A 22,548-nucleotide genomic window follows, 5' to 3' on the forward strand; every position below is an offset into this window, starting at 1 on the left:
ATGTGGATGATGGATTAGCTCACATTTCAGCGACTTGTTATTATCTTATTTATATCATAAATGCAAAAGTTTGTGAAAATGTTTGTATGTTTGTTAGAACTAAACTCAATAGCTGAACGTATTTGGAGAAAATCTGGCACACACATATACTTTATTATGAATTACCATAAACACATATCCTGGATTAACACATTTTTATCACGGTAACTTTCTCCAATAGAAAATAATTAATATTAGCTAATTTTTAAAAGACGGCGCTAGCATAATGCAGATTACGTTATGTAATATCGATACAGACACTTTGGGACATATACCACGTAAAAAGCCTTTACTATGAGTACAGCCGCGTACACCACGTAGTTTTTTATAATGCCTTTAATAAAAGCGAGCGCACATACGGTACCTCTTTTGAAGCGACACTATTACTAACAAATCTATTGTCCCATCAGTATCCACATAGAAATAATTTAACATCGTGTTCATGTATTACTTTCTTGAATCTTTTGAGTTTTGTCACATAAATAGTCAATAACTTTGTCATAAAAAAGTATTATCGAGATCCACACACTGCCGAACAGATTCGCGCTTCGCGGATTATTTTCAACCATATGCCACTTCATAACCGCATATCACCTTGAAAGGGTTTACTTCGAAAATTTAATACGGACCAATTACGTGAATGTATCGCAAATTTTAAGGTGTATACATAAACACTCTATTTTTTGAGTGATAAGGGCGGTATTACCTTTTTCCCAATGTTGTTCGTCGACAAGTTTTGCGGAATGCACTGTTTCGAATGACTTTATGATTTTGTGTATCACCTACATAAAATGCAATTAAAATTATTATTTTAAATCAGATCGATAAAACGTCTATACTAAGATACCGATAATATCGGTAAATACCCGACAGTGTGACTAACTATGCGGTGTTCATAATGTGGGTGTAATAACTCCCCTACCATTTTTCAAACGCCATTTTTTTAACTTAGGATATAGGGTCCGTAATAATAAATAAATAGTTTCGCTCTCAAGTGCTTCTTAATTAGTCTTAGTCGCTACTGAATAGATCCATATCAGCTGAAATGGTATCTTAAGTTACAGTGTGTGATGGATTTAGATAGTTGAGTTTTATTTATTCAACAGTGATGACTCAGTTAAGAACGAGCTATAAAATGACAGTTTGGTTTCTAAAATAGCGTAAAATATCAAATGTCAACTTGAAATTTTATTCAAATGTGAGATTGATTTATAAATACAGGCCTAGATCTTGCATTCATAATGGTAGATAACAATCTATTGCATTTTACATATTTGCTTGAATGCAAAAATATTTTCAAATAACTAAACGCTAAAGCAAAGAAAACAAAAACATACCTTAAAAACATGCCTTAACGTTATTAAGTTAAATTTCCATACCTGTTCAATTTTAGCGGTCTCTTAAGCTATTTCATTTTAATTTATACAAATAAAACAAGTCTATAAGCAGTGAGAATAATAAGCTTTGTCTAGACTCCAATGTCGAGTGAAAACCACAGGATGGAACCGTGGGCGGCAATATTTCATTCATAATTAATTTATTGAAGCGTTAATTTTGATTATTAATGCAGAACGGATTGCGCAGCCTAACTTTACCAATAATTGGGCGTAGGTTCACGTGCTCAACGAAGGTGGACAGCTCGGGACCCTGACTTGTAAATCGTGATTTAAATAATATATATTTTGCAATGGCTTTATGTTGATCTACATCTATTACGTAATTGAATTAACTGTAATTCATTTCGCTGTTAATCGACTTTTGTGTTTCAGCTGATGAGAGTAGCTCTTAGAAGGTTGTAATAAGGAACTGTTGTATAACAATCAAATATCCTTGATATTGTTTTTATTTTAATACATAAATTTTGTTCGACTTTAAAGTTAAAAGGACAGTAATGTTTAAAGAGAAATTTGTGGTAAAACCATAATTGTGTACATAGTATAATCCAATAATATAATTCAAGGAAAACTGTTGCATATCCTTATCGAGTGTTGTAGTCATATTTATACGTAAGTGATCGATTTAACATACATGTACTTAATGTAAATTATATTGTACTTTAAAACAATAATGTACAAAGATTATATGCAATCATGTAATCGTATATTTTGTCTGAAATCTATGAAAGTAATGATTATGTATAAATTATTGAGTGAAATTATGGCGGTGCTTATGGATAGTTTAATGTATAAACGATTTTATTAGTGGTAAACCTTAGAGACCGAAATCCTGGGCCATAGGTTTCCTGATCGTAAAATGACATGTGGGAAACTTTTTGATTTGAAGGTTATGACGTAAGTGGGTTTGGATTTTGTACTCAATAAAGAGAAAGAGATTTGTAGAATAAAATATTTTTGCAAATACTGTAATGCATTGCGGAGCAGGAAACTGGTGCGGTAAAATAAATATAATATCTTAAATGTAATAAAATTGTAAGAGGCTGTTCATTATAGATCTTGAAGAATAACTAACACGAGGGTTTATATTAAAGCAACAGAAGCCAAAACAACAATTTTTAGTTTTGTATGTATTATGTTTGTACGAATCACATAAACTACTGCATGGAATTGAGTGCAGTTTTCACCGATTCCTAGAGGTCTACTTAAAAATATAGACTCCATTTTATCTCGGGAAAATATAAATCGGGACTTTTATCCCCGGAAACATTTCACGCGGGCGGAGCTGCGAGCGAAAGCCAGTCAGGAATACGTAAATAAGGGTACGAAAAAAAAGAAAGAATTGAAGTATAAATTACTCTAGTTTGGAATTTTTACTCAACAAAGAGAAAGCCATTTGTAGAATAAAAGATTCTTACAAACAAAATTGCACATTGAAATAAATACTAAACTTATCAGGAATAGAAAAATGTAATGCACGAGTAAAATGTAAGATACTACAACATATATTATTGGCTGTATCAGTAATATAAAGCGGATAAACTCGAGCAAGGTCGGGTATAAGGAATAAGGTAAAGTAGTGCACGAATTTGAATGAGCTGAAACTGCGTATTCTAGCGAGGTCAATGTCAGTTGAAATATTTATGTTTATTTGTGTTTGGGCTAAAAAACTTAGAAAAATAAATACATATACGTATTATGGTATTATGCACACCCCCTATTTATCTTTTAGGACTATTTTTAATGGACAATTCGTTTCTCTTACTTTAATGTAAAATTATGACTGCTAATAAATTCAATTCTTTAAAATCATTTTCAATTTTATCGGCTATTACGATTGCTGTAGCTTCAAATCAGGAATTAAGGTCATCTCTGTATAGTAAAATATAAAGGCTTTCTGTGAAGTTCAGAACGTATTCAAGTACTTTGCTCTAGTTATTTTCAAAGTGCAGTTAATCGGTTTAGTTTAGTTTAGTGAACAAAGACTATGGATGCTGAAAATGGAGCGCTATGCATGACCCTGCTTTATATTTATATGCCCCAATCACTATTAGGTCAAGAAAGTTGTATACATTGTCTGGAAAAGAAATAAAAAATACTATATTTTACGTAAGTATGCTTTTGTGAGTGACAAAAGCATACTTACGTAAGTGAGTTTTACTTATGTGAACACCTTATATAGATTAATCTTTTGAAATACGATTAAAAATATATATAATTCCTCCCCTGATTAGACCTAATCCAAATTGGCAGATTTCATATACCTTCGAAATTATTTTTATAGATTCTCTTTTCCAGTTCAAGCAAAAGATAATTAAAATGAATAATCACGTATCAAAAATCAGATGTACCTAGCTGTCTTAATTTGAACCTGTATTGGATTCTTTTTCCAAACTAGCTTTTGTGCGCGGCTTCGCCCGCGTGAAGGAGTTTTCCGGGATAAAAGTTCACTGTATGATAAAAGTCTTGTTACATATTTTCCCGGTACTGATAGGTTCAAACTAATTATATCCTCATGGGGGTTGAATTTATCAAAATCCTATTTAAGCGACCGTCTTCATCATAGTAGCTCCAATCTTTAATTTCAGTTCATTCAGTCGAAAAGTAGTTTGGGCTGTGCGTTTATAGATCACTATGACAGTCAGTCAGTCACCATTGAGATATTTAGATTATCACCTCTTAAAAATTATTCACTATCATCAGTCATATGAAGTCCAGCTCTGAAGACTTCCCCTAAAGAAATCCAGACGGATCTTTCCAAAGCGACCTGTATCCAGTGTGTTCCTGCCACCTTTATCAAGTCTGTCCATCTTGCAGATGGACGTCCACTGCGCTTGCTGTAACATGGTCTTCACTTCAGAACTTTATAATATCATCATCATCATCATCAGTGACCTCCTCTGACTTTTATGAGGTCATCTGTCCACCTTGTGGGTGGACGTCCGATGCCACGCTTGCCAATTTGTGGCCTCCATTCCAGAACCTTCTTGCCCCATCGGCCATCAGTTCTGCGAGCTTAACTTTATAATATACTGGTTACAAATTCCACTAGTGAAACAGATCCGTTGGTTTATCCATTCTACTTTTCCTTGAGTTATATTTTTTTCACGCTGTCACGTCGGCTCGCATAACATGCATAAATGAGATCCGATCGTGCCGGACTCGGCATAGGATGTCCGGGTTTTGGTTTGAATAAATTATGTCACCGTAATAGCTTTTAGATATTGTTTTGTTTAAGTATAAGTATTGATTACGTTCTAGATTAAAATACCACGTTTCGAATCATTATAGTTTCATGAACCTGTTATATTTTATCGCCATGCATATCATCCATGATATTTATTGCTACATTTTATTACTAATAGCATATTAAATACGCACGCACTCACGCGTTTAATCTTAGAAGGGATAGGCAGAGACGCAACTGGTGCATCCACTTTCTGCCGCGTGTATTCCGTCCCGTCATATGATGGGGGCCGAGCCTATCGCCATATCGAACACAAATTCCATATTCCAGGGTAATACTGGGCACAAAAACTTACTAGTTTAACGTATAAAACTCTTCATTATTATTTTTTATCAATACTTAATACTTAATAAGTTCAATTAAACTAGAAATAAATATTTTTCAGTTTGCAAAACAACTAATAAACAATACAGATGATATTTAACCTTTCTGATAGAAATAGAATAGATACCTTTAGATACTAAAGGTATTATGTTAAATACTTTACAATATAGTTGCATATCAAAGTCCACCCCGAGTAATAGATTCAAGCAGGGCAGTTGTAAAGGAAATAGTGCGGCCACTTGCCACTGTAAATACAGTCTGCGCCGCGACATAGAAGCATTAATAACTTTTATTATGTTGAATATTTCATGTACGTGAAGTGACATGCTCTGAAATAATGCCACAGAACGTAGTCATTTACGTCTTTGAAATGTTAAATTTAAGGCGAATGTTGAGTGTATGATACTCAGTCACTGTTCCTTGGTATGATATCACACTCCGCGATTGAAAATGTGCAAACAATAATTACTCACTTTGCAGTAACATATTATCTCTAATTTGGCATAATGGACATAAACAAAGGTATTTAAATGAAGAAATTAGTTTAAAATTTGCGTTTTCCTTCCTTGAATTCTTAAATTTACTTAACTTAGTACCTGCAGGCTACATGACGCACAGATTTCAGATTTGGATACATAATTTATGCATTTTACATCTCCTTACATATTATAAAACAAAGTCCCCCGCCGCGCCTATCCGTCGTTTTGAAGGCGATAAACTTAAAAACTACCGAACGGCTTTCACTGAAATTTTGTATGGTGACAGTTTGAGCCCGTGATAAGGACTAAGGCTATCAGGGCTCCTGTTATAGAATACTAACTTATGCACACGGCTTCGGCCGCGTGAAAGAAATTTCTAGGGTAAAAGCCCCGCTATATATTTCTCCGGGTATAAAGTAGGTTATTACAGAAGTTATATTAGTTTAAAATATATTTATATTATTCGAATTTAATACTAGGTCGTTGATAATATATCTGATCATTTTCACCAGAAATTCAAGCTATGGTTACGCCGAATAATTATATTGTGAGAAAAATTCTATTATAAGTTTCATCGTGTAAGCGAAAAATTACACGTGGCTTGGATTATAAGTCGTCCAATATAACTTAGAAATATTTGCAGACATAGCTTTTTATACTTACGAGCAAACTGTGCGAAATTAAGTCATTTCTCCTAATTTGTGGATCCAATTTTGTAAGCAAATACGCTTTACGTTGGTCTGTTTGCATATTTCAGAGATCATTTTCACCTTTGGGAGTATATTAAGGTTGGAATGTATTTTAAATATATTACCGCTATGGATTGTTCTTTGGCTCCGTCTTCGTATAGATTAAATATATTGAATATACAGTATGTTATTTAATGGCAAATGTTTAGTAGTGTTCTTGTAATTATTTGTTATTGATTTTAATGAATTAATGGTGTACCAGTGTTATAATTAAGTATTATTGTATGCACATAATTTTTTGCAACCGATTTTGTGTTTTTTTTTATTTTACCAGAAAAAATATCTAGATTTTAAAATAAGACTTGTGGTAGCTGAGTGATTTTTGCAATTGCATATGCACTTTTTCTGCCAATTTAAGATATTTTTTTATAGCGAGAAAAGGTGAAATTTAATACAAAATACTGTTATCGAATTTATGGGTCGTAGTGACAGCGATCTAACTCAATTCATAACAATGCCGTCAATAAGTTACTGTCTCATCGTGTCTGAAATATTGAAATTGCAGATACTTACTAAGATACTACAAACGATGTATTTTTAATATTTCTTAGAGTAATTGTATGTAGGCTGATAACGTGATAAGCGATAAAATATATTGGACCAGCCTTTCGACTTACATAACATCAATTAGCTTTGTATAAGGATTTAAAGCACTGACGTCTATCAATAGTAGGTGTATAGAATAGCACAGTAAGAAAACGAGTTTAGAGACAGACTGAGAAATTTTCCGCAAAAAATGCATTTTAAATTCGAGAATATTGCTACAAAATTACACCTACTTAAGATTGTACGTTTGTTGAAGTGAGGCATAAACTTCTGAACTGATTTAGAAGAAAAGATCAACTTCTGCATTATTTATAGGCTACTTTTAATAATGAATAAGTACAACATGAAACAAAAGGAAATTGAGAAAAGTCTTAAAAAGCACTGACAACAGTCTCATAAACTCAAACTTTTCTTCTCACAGTGCGGAGTTACAATTTATGCCCGATGTGACCTGCGTAAGCTGCGAAAAATGGGTGTGCCACATTTGCTCTTCTGCCAACCTCTTCAAGGACAAAGGCGTGATGTGCGCTTCTTTTTTAAACTCATTATTTATAACCAGAACTATAAAGGATGTGCATCGTAAGAAATATCACGTGCACTCTGTTACACGAGACTGTGCCTTCATCTAGACAGATGCTGATAGAGACCGGTTCTCATCTATTCGTACCATTAGGTCAATGTGCATCCGGAATCCACTCTCGGACATTCCGTTATTCTAATGCATTCTAATTATTATCTCGGTGCACGTGGCTGTGCGTTCCATATTGGCAATATTTGACGAAAACATTGGTTAAATTATCCTAATCTATAAATAGAGATTTTTTTTACAAATGTTTGTCAAACTATCGCGATATTATAAGATTAGTTAAAATGTTGGTCAAACTATTCTATTACAAAGTTTGTATACTCGTAGATAGCAATATTCAAAAGCGTTGATTTTTTTTCAATAATGGAAAGCTTCATATACCTGAGGCCTATAGTTTTCATTTTATCCCGTAAACAAAAGTTTACGTAAGTGCTGTCGTATACGAAATATAGCCAACGATCCAATGTTTAACAAAACATTGTAATTGTTAGTATTTCTAATGTCCAGGGTATTTATTAACGTTGTGCGTAAATTTACAAAGGTTGGCCTAATGATCAGCATTTGTAACGTTGTGACCCTAATTACGGACATCAGACGAGCTGCTATGGAACTTTCAATGTAACTTAGAATGGAACGATAAAAAATAATTATTGTAGGGACTGGGTTTATTACAATAAATTAGATAATAATAGGTACAATTCTATGTTTTTAAAAGTAAAAAAACGTTGTTTTTGTTATTACTAGATAATTAAATTAATTATTGCAAAGCTAGACACTCGGTTCGTATTAAAGTAAACGAACGTGTACAAATATTCATATTAATATAGTCATATGTTTTCATTTGATTATAGTGACATAAAAACCAGAACCCTTCCGCTCCGTTCGAACGTATATAATCACTAGACGCGTTAACATGACAACCAACTAATTAACCGTCAACTTACTGGATAATCAGAATCACTCAATTAATCACTCACTATACTATAACAAGAATCACTGTTAACAATTAATCTGCAACAGCCGGGCGAACCGTTCCACATTTGGAGTTCAAGTTAAATTACTTGACTTATGATGTCAGTAAGACTATTTATACGAATAAATAAATAGCTACTACATTCAGTCTGTATAACGGGGTATTTCCACATCCGGGTTCGCGCATTCAATTCGGGACATACCGCTAAGTGTTGGCATTTTCTGCGATGGGAAAACAACCTATATTGCCCGGTCTCAACCCATATTATGGAACAGATTTGCCCGGGTTCTTCCGGTTAAATTTTATTTTTAATATTGGTCAGGGTATTAAGACTTTCTTATTACTCTTTCACCAACTTTGTCGTGTTCTATTTAGAAGAAACCATACTTCCGAATTTAACAGTGAAAATTTGGTTTTCTAACTTAGAAAAGTCTTGCATTGGGGCACTTAGAGATTTTATAATATACACATGGTAGGAATTATATATTTTGTGATACACACAGTTTAGTATATTTTTATGGGTTTTATGGTGGGATGAAAAAAAGTAGGGTTGGTACATAATAGTCCACAAACAAACAGGTTAATAATATTGTCATATAGTTTTGTCACAAAACACAATGTGAGTAGACTAACGTTGATATCTTCTGAACTGTAATACTTTTTTTTGTGAGAAGATTGTTTTGTTTGAACTACCGGGGAATTCCCCATAAGAGGTTAATGTAATACTTTCTGATCCAACTTATCTAAATAAATATACGCTTTACTACTAAATTGAAAACTTTTTTTGGGAACACACTTATTATTTTAATTGTGATTTAAAATTTTTGTTATTTAACTAATTAATTTAATCCGTTAGGTTTCCTTTTTTACATATTTAATTCATTAAATTTTTGTTATCGTTCCATTTTCAATTCATCACACTTAACTTTTTAAGTTATCGCCTCATTAATCTAGTGAGTGCATACTGTGTTGCGCTTTTCTAAAGTTTAGCCTTTTTTATTTGAAATCTCGCACCTGTACAGCCTGGGATAAAAATAATTACCCGATATGCCATTTTGGAGACTTGTCCGGAATTACACAATGTAAGGTAAGTTTGTCAATCTCTTTAAGATTAAAAGGCGCGTGTGTGTATTTAGAAGACTACCAAATAACAGTAATTGTATCTATAAAGTAAGCAGTACTTTATTTAAAGCATGTCAAGCCGTTTGTACTGCGCCTGATCTATCTCCGGTCATGTCGGATTGCCGTCTCACTGGACCATGAGAGTGAAAGAACAGAGAGTACACCTGTGTATTGCACACACACTTGAGCACTGTAATATCCCCAGCGTATTGACTGATCTCCGTTGAGATTTGCCGCCGTGGCCGAAATTCGTCTAGGAGCGTTTTATATTTATTTTTATTTACTTCATGGAGATAAATTACAAATTTTAATTAATTCCTAGTCAATGTTAACAAAAATGTATAATGCATGTTATTGTTAAAGCATAACCAATACAACTTCAGTAAGAACGGCGGCTTAAATTCTTTCAACATTTAAATAACTTTCACGATCCAGTTTTTAGTTTATCTGAATCTCGCAAACTTACTTTTTTATTATATTGTTAACATTCTACGTTTACCAGTCGATCCCGTTTCTGATTACGACATTACTGTGGCAATATATCTTCGAGTTCTGAATTTGATCGTTTAATTACAACAGAAGTTTTTTTTTACACCTAACTATATTGTTTTCATCTCTGCATCACCCACAGGATGTCTGGTAGAGAATGCCTTGGGAATTAAGTCCGCCTTTTATACATTGACGTGTATGAAGTGTGAAATAAATAATAAAGATTTATGACATAAAAAAAAATTCACCTTTAGTTATAATGTCAAAGCTAAAATTTCATTTATATTTTATAAGTATGTATGTGCGAGGGCGTAAGTTAAACAAATATTTTGTGTTATAGAAAATCGAATATGCATTTAGGTTACGAGGTAATGGTGACAAAAAGTTGATCAAATTCACATGTCTCGGACGTAGGTTTAACGAGGGCGTGCTTGTATGTGTTTATAAATGTCGAAAATAAATACTTTAATCATGTTTGTTGTAGTTTTCTTTTCCATCTCTATTGTTAAAGGCTTCAAGGTTATAAAATATTTATATATGACATAATTTTGTTACACATCTTATTTGGGTATCATAAATAATGGCTACAATATGCTTTTTGTTGTGTTTACGGCGTGCTTCCTAATCGCAAGTTAAAACATCGCTTCAATGATACGCTTGGGATGAGTTCATTGACTCTTATGTCTAATTTGTGACGTCAAACAGTTTCTGTTACTTAATCCTTTACCATAGTGTTTGTGATATAAATTTACCATCATTTTAGTTTATCGATTGTCACGAATTATTATTATTATTTTATTGCTTTGAATGACGAGACGAGCTGACCGTTCGCCTGATGGTAAGCGATACGACCGCCCGTAAACATTAAAAACACCATATAACACCTTGAATTACGAAGTATTGTTTGGTATTTCATTGTGCTCGCCATCCTAAGACATGAGATGTTAAGTCTTATGTCTAGTAGTTTTGAAGTAACAACTTTATCACATCTCCAAATTATATTAGAAAATATTTATTACCTTATTAAATGATTCGTTGACTAACGATTTTACAAATTAATGTCAATGCGTTCCAGAAGCAAAGTAATGTAAGTCGACGCTTGTAAGGCAATTATATTTAAGCGACAATTATTAAATTGTTGAGCAGAGTTTTAAGTTTTGATTTTAATATGAAAATTAATAACAATTCAACTGTTTATTTTATAAAGATATAGATATCTAATGTTATTAAAATTGTCCTAGACCTATAAAACCTAGATCAAATGACGCAAAAAAATGGCGATTCAAAATACTTATATAATTAGTTTTCGATGTATTTGTCGCTTAGATATTGCCTTTCAAGCGTCGCAATCGATTCTCTTTTACACATAACCTATATACTTGGTGAAGACGATTGTAATGAAGACGGTTTTAAAACTAAGTAAATAAAGGAGTTCGAGTAAAACTTCAGAATTAAATCCAGCGTTTCAATTCAGTTGTAAGTCCTTCGAGGACATTGTTCCCAATTCCAATTGATTGCGAAAAAATTCGAGTGAAATGATACCTCCATTGTTTTATACGAACAAAAACTACGCCCTTTGTTTAACTATTGGAAAATCGCGTTACCGGTTTGTCCGTTCGTAGAGTCAACGTGTCGTACAAAAGAATTTATATGAATACTGATTTTAGGTATATTTTTATGTTTGGTTACATTGTAAATTATTTGCTTAAAATAATCTTGATGTTTTTGTAAGTTTCGTAATGCGCATGTATTGTGATATCTATATCGGTTGCAAGCGTATGTAGGCCACAGTAATCTTCTATTAAAAGATATTTAGAAATTTGAATATTACAATACTAACATTACAGTTTTGTTTTTAAATGTATATGTAAAAATGTAGAAAAAAATACCTTTAAAATAAAGAGAATTGACCATATTACAAAAAAATAATATCACCTCCATGCAAAGTATGCTGCTTAAGGGTTTTGATCTAAACATATTTTCGAGTTCAAAAAAATTCGGAAGGATATTATCACACATTACAATAATTACATTTCCTCTAGTCTGTAAATAATGCATTGCTGGAAAAAAGACTACAGTCATTTCTCAATTAACTAAAATTATAAAATTGCCAATTAAATTTAAATTATTACACTTGAATATACGGTTGAAGTTTGTTAAACAATGTAGGTGTACTCTCATCTACAAATATGGCGTAAAAACCGCTAGTGAATGAATGAATGATGAATAGCCAGTTCCTATTTAGTTTCGAAGGTCGAGTAACGAGTTCACTACACAACGGAAATGCCATACAAGATATAGAGAAAAATAGATGCAATTTATTATGTTGACAAATCGACAGCCTTTGAGAAAAGACTTAAGAAGGCTAGAAATTATACTAGTGTTTGATTCCAGCTATGTTTGATCAAAGGAAGACTCCCATTGGTAATGTATTTCTGCAGAGGTAAAAAACGTATATTAATTTTCACCGTGGTCTGTGTAATAAATTTATTCAATGATTTATGAACAGATAACTTAATAATAATAATATCAGCCTTATATTATATATTGTCCCAAAACAGAAGCAAAGCTAACTTATAAAAAAATAAAATTATGACTTCCGGTTTCACCCCTATAAGACTTCCTACCACATTGTAAGGGGTTAAAAGAAAAACATATTATAATCGGTGGCGCTTCTTGCCTTGTAATAGGCAGCACCATTTAAAACAAGGAAACTTGTAGCTGCTAGTGGAATAATGAGGCTGATTCAGTTTTAGGAAATAGTTTTATATAAGAATTATAATTAAATGTCAATGATACTGGCCGGATGAAGTATTTGTAAAGCGTAAATCATTGAAAATAAGTAAATTAAAGAATTATACCCATTCAAAAATAGAACGTATGTTAATAGAGTATCAATGTATTATTGTAACATCGAATTTTCCAGTTCAATTGAAGTATGACTGCTTCTTAAGCCAGTAATCGATGCGACATCCAACATGTAGGTATGTTGTTTTTCCCTTATTTAAATTTTCTGTATGACGTTTAAGACACCTTCCTTTGGAATGCGAATAAAAACAGTGCCGGTTATATTTATCTCCAAATATTATTATTCTCTTGCGTTCCTAATTCGAATAAATCAAAACGATTTCCTGTTTATAGTACGTGATATAATTTAATATTAGTCGAGGTCGAAAGCTAGTATACCTAGTACTTATATCAAAAATACTCAATACGAAATAGTATCACGTAACGAGAAGGTCGAAGTAACCTCATACAGCATTATAAGTCCGAATCGATATGAGCCTTCATATTTTCGTTTTAGATAAATTAGCACTGGAGTTCGTTATAAGGTAGGGTGGGAGTGCAAGCGGCTTAAACCGCAGACGATGACAAATTTTTGTTTCTTTGAACTTTGTTGTCATTAAGGTTCTGAATACATTAAAAATAAGTTAGGTACCACGCATTTGAGTTACCATTAATAGCTAAATTCGTATTTGTGGTTTTGTATTTTACTTTATTCAATTCATAAATTAAGGTATTTTGCCTTACGTTGTAAATGAGCAAGTATTGATATCCGTATTTAATAACGCTATATAACACATACGGTAAAATCCACAATCGACAACCGCGATCCAGTTGAATCCGTGGGTAATATGCTTGACCTCGGAAAAATCGAGCATAAATGTTACCTTCACTACCAAACCAGTGATAAATTGTAGTCGCCTTTTTGTCGAAAATGGAAAATATTTTAATTTAATATAAATACGCCACTCGGTCGCGGCCGCAGCGGCACTGTGATTAACTTAACTACTCTGCACAGAAACTATAACGAAGATAAAAGTGACAACCCTATGCACACAATGAAGACGAGTTTATATATTAGGGTCACTACCTAAAATATGGTATGATTAAGATCGTTAATTTTAAAAAAAGTTATAGCTTCCTATTTCAAATTTGTAAATGGTCTTTCCGGATATGGCGAATGACTAATGAACGTCTAGTAATTTACGAAAACCAAACGAATTTGAAAATATATTGTTAATGTTACTCCTTTTACGATAGAGGTTACATTGAAAGAGAATGGGTGAGCTATAAAATATAGCGCGATAAACGGTTACATGACAGGACGTGCCTTTGGTTCTATATAAAGTAGGAATTTATGGTTCAGAGATGTTTTGTAATATTATATCATATCTGAAATTCGTCGAAGTTTTAGGTATTAAAAAGCACCTTCCAATGTTAAGATACGTTAAATATATTAATTTAATTGTAAGTATTTATATTTAAATATATACCCATATATTTAGAAGTGGCGAAGGGGAAATTTTCCTAATTCGTTCTAATGATAACAAGATTTTGATTTTAAAGCTTCCGAGACACCGGAGTATACCGCCAACTTCCTAACTCTGAGCTGCGACGTAATTTTTAAGATGGAAATACCCATTGACAATTATTTTGGCCCGACCCAGGAATAGAATCCAGGACCTCAGCGCGGTAGTCGTTCTCGTACCGTGTACAATTACAACTACGCCACTGAGGCAGTCAATTAGATTTTATATGAATTACGAAAGGGAAGTCGACAAGAATCGGGTTGTATTGACCCTACGCCACTAATATATAGTTAGCTATACTTATTTTGATAATAGACATTATTTTAAATTATCTGTAGTAATTTTTTCTACTCTGACGTATAACGTTAAAAATGAAAAAATGTTTCGCTTTATTGAATGGGATATGATTTGCTATGAGTAATTTGTATGAATCATTACAACTGAATAGGTGTTTGGCCTTCGATCCGCCGCGACAAAGAAAGTGACGGAGTGTTGGCACTGTGATAAAAATTAGTCATGTTATACGTAGTTTATAAAATCATTGTTAGACAATAAATTGACCCACGTCAATCCTCATAGATTCCATGATTTATTTACACTATTATGAAATTCAGAAAATAGGGCAATTTGTTAGCGACTGGTAGGATAGGCATACAAAACTTTGGGTCGTTTGTCAATAGTCCCATAGGCGAAGGGCCTTGATTTTATTTTTTTTTTATTTTTATTGCGATTGTGGCACCTTATGAATTAAGTATATTAGGTATGTCCAACACTTAATAATTTTTGCAGCTTAGTATTTAGTCGCATGTAAAGATATAATTTAATTAATTGGCTTAAGAAACTTTTACCTGTTATATTTTAATTAAAATTTGATTAACCGTCGTAGTTAAGGCCTGAAATTAACGTAGTTTTCCGCAGCGGAGCTACGTATCTTGGATCAAGTATGAACGAAATGTTCTTTTAGCATGAAATTATTTAAATTTACATGACAAAGATCTATACTACGACGTTTAACATATTTTTTATATATATCTCATGTAAAATTTATTCCATTATCATTAACATTAATAAAAAATGTATATTATTACTATATATATATATATATTTACGTAAGTGTGTCGCGTTCCGGAATCAGCCTGTGTATATTTGGTTCTAACAGGCCGGCATAATTGTGTCTACTGCCGAGGGGTAATCATCACTCGTCAGTCGACATTCTATTGGACTTTACTTACTATCGGGTTCGGTGGGGTCACTTTGCCTTGTCCATAAAATAAAAAAAGACAAAATTAATTCAGTTAGTTATAGACAAAAAAGAACAAAGAAACGTGTATTTAAAAGGTTTTCCTTAAACTTGAAAACCTTTTTTTTCCATTGGGCTGTCCCCTTCACAAAAAGTATCACGGTACAAGTTTATCTTGTATTGAATGTAAACAATTTAAAGGTCCAGGGCTACCGTGGGAATCAAATATAGCATGTAATGTGTAAGAGAAAGTCTAGGTTCTAGGTCTTTGAACGTAGAAAGTTGTATATCACAGATATTTTATGATGATTGGTCACTTCATTTAATTTATTGCGTTTATAGTTGCTACTGACATTAACGGTAGTAAAATTCCTGTTGAAGTGGACGGATTAGCATTGCACCGAGGGTCTGATACGACCCAAACATTTATTTTAAATATTGTTTGATTGGATGGTGCTGATAAGGTGTTAATTACTCTGTAATGTAACTAGGATTTATAATTCAGTTAGATTTAGATACATCTAAAAGTACGTGAAGTGAAGTAGCAATAAAATTTGGGATGTTTTGTTTTACTGTACATACTCCAACTATTTTATCGAACGAAATGGCTTATAATATCACGTTCACTATAATATACAATAAATCTTTGAACTTTTACCGCAACATCCTGAAAGACATTATACATTATAATTCACAAGATATTAAACTATTTGTTAAACATAACACCACTCGTGAGCTTAATAAGTATTTAGAACTATTTAAATAATGAAGAGAAAGGAATTGTTGATTACATCGAGAGAGTCATAAAGTTTAATGACTATAATCCGCCATTACTAAAGTTAAATTAAATTCTATTACGGATAAAACAATTTATTTGTGTAATACTATTTTGTCATGACGATTTGGGCCTTGAAGATGGTGATATCAAGTGATATTAATTATTTATTGTAGCCAGGTGCAGCTAAGACTGCCTCGGTGGCGATGTTGCTCTAGGTTCTGAGGTCTCCGGTTCGGATCCTGGGTCGAGTAGTGATATCGGGTTTTCTTACTCAGGCTCGGAGTGAGGAATTTGTGCGGAATAAGTGTGATAGGTTCGGGGCGAGCAATCACATCATGGGGCGGAACACATAGGCGAAAAGTGGGTGCTTTGGTTGCACCTTTGCCAACCCCTTTGAGGATAAAGTTTTTGCAGCTAGCCGTTCTTTAAGGGATTTGACCTTCCAAGGGGATTAAGATACCAAAATACTTTTTCGAAACACCCTCATGTTATGTAAAACAAAATTTTGTCTGTCAAAAGACAATATGTAGTGTGAATGTCACCATCTTCAGGACGTCTGTATATATATATATAAGGAATAGAGTCATGTTTTATGAGCATGATCGCGTATCAGAAATAATATTAGCGGCAATATTATCATGTAATTCGAAATATATTTCATTTAATTCCAATAAGATTAATTTCCATTACTGTACATAACAGCTTAATATGCATAATATGTTATTTTTACATTTAAATCTTTTTCAAGTTCGTATCTGGAATAACTCAGTTTTGCATTTAATTACACTACTACATTCTTTAATTATTTATTCGCAATTGCATAACACTCGAAACAAGATTTAATAAATAATTAGTCTGTCAATCTATTGGCGACCACGGTCTTTATCAAGTGTAAATAAGACTACATTAATTTTTGTTCTTGTAACTAGTAAATTGTTCATTCGTTTTAATATTGTATTGGAATTTTAGAACCTCAATATTGTCAAGAACAAGGCAGAATATATTAAGAATATATAAGTTTCGAAATCAACTTGAATTAAAAAACGGAACCTTCAACTGTTTTATAAGATGATTTATATCATATTTATGTTTTTGAAATCTATTCATATGATAAATTGGCCGGAACAACAATCGATGATGTCATGCATTTAAAAAAAATCTAGTTCTACCGGCGGCGTGTGTAATCCTGAAGGTCCTGATTTCAAATCCCTAGGCCGACTATACTTTATATCGGGGTTTTCTTACACGGTTTGTCCGGGATAAAATAGCCCATACGATGTAGATTAGATAGGTAACTGGTCGTAAAATTAAGCCCCATTATTTATGCTTGAAAATTTTCGTTGTTATATAACATATGAGTGATAAAAGGGAAGAGGGTATAAACACTATTCCTTGCATTAATTGCACAAAAATATAAGTAAACAAGTAATGTATAATAATATCAGCTGTGTATTATGTACTGTCCCACTGCCGGGCACAGGCCACCTCTACTACTGTGAGGGAAAAACAAGTAAAAACAATTAGTTTAAACTCGTCAACTTTCAATGTTTTCAGAAATGTCAAACATTTGTATGCCTTCATAGCTGAATGTCAGATCATATTTACCGTGGTCCTCGCTCAAGGTTGATACCTGTTTTTACGATTGACAACATTGTATCTTTTGCATTTTTTTTCGAAATTTATTAATAGGAAAACGGCCTAAACGTGTCTTGTTGCCAATTTCAGTAATGTCACATTATATTAATACCTCAATAGCATTTTTTTTGTAGACGGTTTAAGGCAGTATTTTGTCAGATTTGTAAACTTCTTTATGTTGGAATATATTTCATTTTATAGCATATACAAAGGTACCATATTTCAAATTGGCAATTAAATCTTGTCTACTAGCTATGTTTTATAACATTAAGGAAAATATTTTTAACTGTTTGTTTTAGAATTTGTTGTCGTCAAATCTTAAGCGGTTGCTGGGCAAAACGAGTTGTGGCGCTAAAACCGCAAATCTCAAATGATTGGGATGAAGTATGCGGACAAAAACTAGTCAAGTGTCATTATTGCATATAATTTTGTACTACATGAAATAGTACGAGGTTTTATGCATTTAGCTTTACACTGTTTTTAAGTAACTGTGTTAATAAATTTATATAGGTATTAACAGACTCGGCAAACGATGTATTGCAGTAAATACACTATTTCTATAAAATATATAAAAATGTGGGATTGTGGTAAAAAGGTGAAAATTTAGTTTTATGTATTTAATTTTATGTATTTTTTAATGCCAAATCATAAAAAATAATTACTTTAAAATGTTGACCGAAAAATAAAACATAAAATTATAGAGTGAGACCCCCTTATCACTTAGGATTTAAAATATATTTTATGAACGATTATCAGACCTACCATTATACACAAACAAAATCTTAAGAATCGGTCGAGCCATTTAGGAGGAGTTTGAAATTTTATATATTAGATTAAACTTGCTGTAGTAAACAACATTTATTTGATTTAATTTTCTAGATTATTTTTTGCGGCTGTATTTGACGTAACATGCCAGTATTGCATATTAATTTTATCTCAATTATGTTAAATCGGTATAACATAAAATATTCTTAATTTAAATCTCGATTCAAACAGCTTTTAATTCTCACACACATAATATATTTAAACGATTTTTATTTTTTTTTGCTTTGACTTCCCAAATTCAATTCATCATTTTGTCCTTTAAAATTTTTGTTTTAGAATTAAATTTAAGGCTGGTTTTGGGTAGTAACTTATAAAAAAATCTAATATGAATTATCAACTTAAAATAGTCTTTTAGATAAAACTAAGTATATTAAGGCAGACAGATATGCAGCAAACGACATAATTTTTATAATACGAAACATTAACACATCAACATAATATCTTGAACCGGGCTATCCTTGGTTTGATACCTAGGTACTGCGTACGTTTTTTACTCGATTTGTCCAGAATTGGAATGTTTTGAGAAAATAGGCACTGGGAAGGCATGGTCGTAAAAACAAAAGTATATCATTTCTGCGACATGAAAAAAGGGACTTGTGACAATTTTCCAGTAAAAAACAAATAGCCGAGTATGAAACAATAAAACAATCTCAGTCAACGGGTATAATTTATAAAATAATGGAATATATCAATACGTTTTGCTAATGTTTTTTTTAAATAACTCGAGCAACTCAAAATGGTAATATTCCATTACTATTTGAGCTGCCACAATGTTATCCACCCACAAGTAAAATTAAGGGTCGTCATCATAGTATTAATTTAGAACCTGTTAGCAACCTAATGGTAAGCAGATAAGTTGAAGGCTTGCGTGATGGTAAATAATAACTGACCATTATTTGTGCCGTCACTGTGACATCGGTAAAGTTTTAGCAGTCGCAGTATGTATGTGTGCGTCCCTATTATTCTCTTTCTCTATTTATGTGTGCGTGAGTGTGTATATAGTCCATTATGTTTACGCGAATGTAAGATAGTGAAATAAAACTATTTCGCGGATTTTATCCCCGTTTTTATATTAAAAAAATATATATAATAAAATAAGCAAAATAGTTTCATTTCAATAATAGCATATTATTAAAAGTATTTAATTAATTCTATTCAGAGTCCCTTCTGGATCTATGCTCTCAGTTATTGATGTTATGCAGAAACATAACTCTTAGAATAAAAATAATTTATCTAAATCTCATAATGATTCACAATTGTCGGACAGATGTCCTTAATTAAAAACAAAAGAAACATATTATTTATAGAATTAAGACTCTATTAGTGATTATAAATTAATACCTACTAATATTTATTAATATAACGACATTAATATTTATATTAACATTAATATCGTAACATTGTGGATTTGGTTGAGAAAATTCGAAATATAAATTTTAATAACTCTTTGTCACTTCGAGTATAAGTGACATTTATAATTTTTACATCTGTTTTAATTATTGATTACACTTTCATCATTTGTTTTTCGGGTTTTGTAAGTATTAAACAGTTCATAATATTACGTAATTAATTCTGAAGTTCTTTGCAAAACTAACACTATTACTGTCAATAGTAAAACTGTCAAGAAATGAAAAGCAAACAACATAATAATTATTATTTTTCCGCATCTATCAGCTATATCAGTTCACATTTACATACAATCTTAGACAATAAAGTACGTTCCGAATAGATAAATTTCTTACTATCTAGCTAAAACTATTTCTTCATAAAAGATTTTAAGACTGGTATGAAGGAAATAAATAATATAAACATTTAATTCCATATTCAAAACGATCGATTGAAACTTCCATGCTTGGTAAAAATAAAAAAAAGAGTACATAGTTATTTCAGTTAGAAAACGTGTTAGTTCTGGGTCAGATTTTAAAACACGCAAGAAATATTTTTGATTTACCTTACATTTTAAAAAAATATTGATAAATCATATTTAAATAATTCTGGATTATTTCAAGATCACAACTCTTTAATTGCGTGGCAATGTGTGGCAAACAAGCTATACTTGTGGACCTTCGCATATTTGATAAAGCAAATTTTTACCGATGTCGAACATGAAATTTACCGTTTCAATTTAGCTCGAACACGTACCTTACCTAGCTATTTAATTCGATTACTAAATGCACACCAATTAAACCGTGATTACAGTATTACGTTAATAGTGCAGTTAAAAAATTGTAATGGGTCTGCCGAGTTTACAACATTTGCATCTCATTATTTGTTAATTACTACTCCTTCCTTCACACTTTAATCTTTTCCTTCTTGAGTATATAAATGTATGCAGTTAAGCTTTCTATTAATTATTTCATTCGCTACGACGTACAAGACCGCCAATTAAAGATAATTATAAAATTGAATCACTATTATTCATGCTTAATAACACCAGTAGTCATTATGTTGAATGCAAAATATTTTTTGAAACACATTTAAACGTTGACTTGAATGTCATAATTATGTTACAAATATTTAAATGGCTCGTAGCTTATTTCCTTTTTATAAGTATAAAATAAATAACAAGTAAACAAATTTATATTTATAAAATGATTGCATTTAAAATAATAAGATAATATAATATTCATGCGCAACTGCTAAACTAATTTGTATTGACTTACTAAGTAACGGAACGTGAGAAATCGGAATAATTTGCAAATTGTCTGTTTACTTAAGCTATAAATTCCTACATATAATTTCAAATAAATTAATCAATTGGATAAAATACGTAAATTAAAACTCACCTTTAGTTCCAAAAAACGATGCAACTCAACCCGCGTACATTCACAATATAGACTAAAAAAACAAACAAACAAACACTGGTTGGAAATAAAAATACAATCGGAAAATGGCGCGGAAACTGACAGCTTGTCAAAATGTGGAAAAAATTGGAGCGCGCGCTAGCTGGCGGCAGATGCGATTTGAAAAAAAAAATATACAAAAACAAAAATTCAAATTCGGTATGGGTTTGGTGTCAGTGCATCGGTTAGTGGAGGCAGTGCGGTGCCGTCGTAATGAATGGTAGGTACGTAGTGAGGTGCTTGCTCGAACGGCTTTGTCGGTAAATGTGTGCCTTGTAATGTAGACGGCGTCGAGTGCATTGATGCTTTTTCGCTCTTAATTTAAATGGACACATTTTTTTCGTTGATAGTTCGTTAATAAATTTCACGATCATTTTTAAAAGAAAGTCTAGTCTATGGGTTTACATAACATGCTTATTTTAAAAATACCTATGGGCTGTGAGTTGCTACTACTACGCGTCAACAGCGGACGCATTGCCGACCTTGTGCAAATACCAGTTGGTAAAACTTCCGGAATGTATTACTGTTGTAAACATTCAAATGTTTTGTTGTCTGTTAAACTTTATCTAGTAATCAATTGAATGAGCTCTTGCCATTTTGGTTATGCAATAGTGCGCGGTGAAGTTTTTTTATTTTTATATATTCTGTATTTATATGATATAAAATAAGTAATAACAATTATAATAAGATTTTAGGGTCTAGTGCAATTACTAAGACAAGTTGAAATTCTTCTATGGGAAAGTCGAATCTACATAAAATAATTGCAATAAGCCTTAAACTTCATAGATAAAAAACAAATAAGATAATTTAAATTGCATAAAAATTTAATCTCCAACAAGCAGTTTACCGTTACAATGCGGTGTGCGGTAAAATCTCGTCCAGTATCAAGACGTGTCCATCGCAGTATTTTGTATAGCGGACCGTAGATTCGCACCGAATCGACTTGGCATTTTGGCTGACAAAATG

At 32.1% G+C, this 22,548-nt stretch overlaps 1 long non-coding RNA gene across 1 annotated transcript in view; it reads right to left on the reverse strand.

The window, feature by feature from the left end:
* Positions 1-21,853, reverse strand: part of LOC115441551 — a 36,606-nt gene extending 14,753 nt beyond the window's left edge. The window contains exon 1 of the long non-coding RNA XR_003938479.2: positions 21,526-21,853. This is a non-coding gene — a long non-coding RNA (uncharacterized LOC115441551). The remainder of the gene's footprint in view (positions 1-21,525) is intronic.
* Between the last annotated feature and the right edge of the window lie 695 nt (positions 21,854-22,548).

Source organism: Manduca sexta, chromosome 12 (genome assembly GCF_014839805.1).
Source record: "Manduca sexta isolate Smith_Timp_Sample1 chromosome 12, JHU_Msex_v1.0, whole genome shotgun sequence".
Classification (NCBI taxonomy): Eukaryota; Metazoa; Arthropoda; class Insecta; order Lepidoptera; family Sphingidae; genus Manduca; species Manduca sexta.